The following is a 3,011-nucleotide window of genomic DNA, read 5'->3' as shown; positions in this document are numbered from 1 at the left end:
ATGAGGCAGCATCCTCGGGCAGCAGGCGGGAGGAGGCAGCCTCCCCTTAGTATAACTTAATCTCCGGAGAATGACAGCGGGCGCGCCTAAGAGGCTGGTCCGGGGACCAGGCACTCTCCCCGGACAACAAAGCACGTCCCCCTCCTGAGTGGACAAAAAAAATCCACTCCTGGTACCTAAGATTTTCTCCAGCGGCGGGCTGGGAGTCTAATCTTTCTCCTGGCCGAGAAAAGAGCACTTTCCCCCGGACAACAAAGCACGTCCCCCTCCTGAGTGGACAAAAAAAATCCACTCCTGGTACCTAGAATTTTCTCCAGCGGCGGGCTGGGAGTCTAATCTTTCTCCTGGCCGAGAAAAGAGCACTTTCCCCCGGACACCAAACCAGCCAACGTCCCCCTCCTGAGTGGACAAAAAAAATCCACTCCTGGTACCTAAAATTTTCTCCAGCGGCGGGCTTGGGACGAAAATCAATCTTCCTCCCGAAATTAAACCACTATTGGCGGACGCCAGCCCCAAGCGCCAGCCCCGACCGCCACCCCCCGACCGCCACAAGGCGACCGCCACAAGGCGACCGCCACAAGGCGACCGCCACAAGGCGACCGCCACAAGGCGACCGCCACTGGCCCCAAGCGCCAGCCCCGACCGCCACCCCCCGACCGCCACAAGGCGACCGCCACAAGGCGACCGCCACAAGGCGACCGCCACAAGGCGACCGCCACAAGGCGACCGCCACAAGGCGACCGCCACTGGCCCCAAGCGCCAGCCCCGACCGCCACCCCCCGACCGCCACAAGGCGACCGCCACAAGGCGACCGCCACCGGCCCCAAGCGCCAGCCCCGACCGCCACCCCCCGACCGCCACAAGGCGACCGCCACAAGGCGACCGCCACAAGGCGACCGCCACAAGGCGACCGCCACAAGGCGACCGCCACCGGCCCCAAGCGCCAGCCCCGACCGCCACCCCCCGACCGCCACAAGGCGACCGCCACAAGGCGACCGCCACAAGGCGACCGCCACAAGGCGACCGCCACAAGGCGACCGCCACTGGCCCCAAGCGCCAGCCGACCGCCACAAGGCGACCGCCACAAGGCGACCGCCACCGGCCCCAAGCGCCAGCCCCGACCGCCACCCCCCGACCGCCACAAGGCGACCGCCACAAGGCGACCGCCACAAGGCGACCGCCACAAGGCGACCGCCACAAGGCGACCGCCACTGGCCCCAAGCGCCAGCCCCGACCGCCACCCCCCGACCGCCACAAGGCGACCGCCACAAGGCGACCGCCACAAGGCGACCGCCACAAGGCGACCGCCACAAGGCGACCGCCACAAGGCGACCGCCACTGGCCCCAAGCGCCAGCCCCGACCGCCACCCCCCGACCGCCACAAGGCGACCGCCACAAGGCGACCGCCACCGGCCCCAAGCGCCAGCCCCGACCGCCACCCCCCGACCGCCACAAGGCGACCGCCACAAGGCGTTAGTGGCCGCGCCCGGTACTTTACTGGACCCTATTTGGCCCGCGGACCGGCCGGCGTCGCTTCCTTGAATGCTTAGCCGCCTTTCGAGCTGCCATGCCGGGCTTGAGTTAGTGGTTTGCGCCCGGTACTCTACGTTAAAAGTCAGGCGGAACGGCTCTGAAGCTCCAGACGGTGCTTCCTTGAATGCTTAGCCGCCTTTCGAGCTGCCATGCCGGGCTTGAGTTAGTGGTTTGCGCCCGGTACTCTACGTTAAAAGTCAGGCGGAACGGCTCTGAAGCTCCAGACGGTGCTTCCTTGAATGCTTAGCCGCCTTTCGAGCTGCCATGCCGGGCTTGAGTTAGTGGTTTGCGCCCGGTACTCTACGTTAAAAGTCAGGCGGAACGGCTCTGAAGCTCCAGACGGTGCTTCCTTGAATGCTTAGCCGCCTTTCGAGCTGCCATGCCGGGCTTGAGTTAGTGGTTTGCGCCCGGTACTCTACGTTAAAAGTCAGGCGGAACGGCTCTGAAGCTCCAGACGGTGCTTCCTTGAATGCTTAGCCGCCTTTCGAGCTGCCATGCCGGGCTTGAGTTAGTGGTTTGCGCCCGGTACTCTACGTTAAAAGTCAGGCGGAACGGCTCTGAAGCTCCAGACGGTGCTTCCTTGAATGCTTAGCCGCCTTTCGAGCTGCCATGCCGGGCTTGAGTTAGTGGTTTGCGCCCGGTACTCTACGTTAAAAGTCAGGCGGAACGGCTCTGAAGCTCCAGACGGTGCTTCCTTGAATGCTTAGCCGCCTTTCGAGCTGCCATGCCGGGCTTGAGTTAGTGGTTTGCGCCCGGTACTCTACGTTAAAAGTCAGGCGGAACGGCTCTGAAGCTCCAGACGGTGCTTCCTTGAATGCTTAGCCGCCTTTCGAGCTGCCATGCCGGGCTTGAGTTAGTGGTTTGCGCCCGGTACTCTACGTTAAAAGTCAGGCGGAACGGCTCTGAAGCTCCAGACGGTGCTTCCTTGAATGCTTAGCCGCCTTTCGAGCTGCCATGCCGGGCTTGAGTTAGTGGTTTGCGCCCGGTACTCTACGTTAAAAGTCAGGCGGAACGGCTCTGAAGCTCCAGACGGTGCTTCCTTGAATGCTTAGCCGCCTTTCGAGCTGCCATGCCGGGCTTGAGTTAGTGGTTTGCGCCCGGTACTCTACGTTAAAAGTCAGGCGGAACGGCTCTGAAGCTCCAGACGGTGCTTCCTTGAATGCTTAGCCGCCTTTCGAGCTGCCATGCCGGGCTTGAGTTAGTGGTTTGCGCCCGGTACTCTACGTTAAAAGTCAGGCGGAACGGCTCTGAAGCTCCAGACGGTGCTTCCTTGAATGCTTAGCCGCCTTTCGAGCTCTCCTGCCCGGCGTGGGTTTCGCGTCCGCGCCCGGTACATTATGGAAGCCAAAAAAAAAAAAAATTCTAAGTGCGAGTGGGACCGGCCTGGGGGGCTTCCTTGAAAGCCCATCCGCCCTCCGAGCTCTCCCACCGGTCGTGGGTTGGCGTCCGCCACTGCTCAAAGCGAACTTCAAATTATC

The sequence above is a fragment of the Syngnathus typhle genome, unplaced genomic scaffold (genome assembly GCF_033458585.1).
Source record: "Syngnathus typhle isolate RoL2023-S1 ecotype Sweden unplaced genomic scaffold, RoL_Styp_1.0 HiC_scaffold_319, whole genome shotgun sequence".
In the NCBI taxonomy this organism is placed as follows: domain Eukaryota; kingdom Metazoa; phylum Chordata; class Actinopteri; order Syngnathiformes; family Syngnathidae; genus Syngnathus; species Syngnathus typhle.
The sequence above is the reverse complement of the archived record's forward strand: the minus strand, read 5'-3'. Positions refer to the sequence as shown.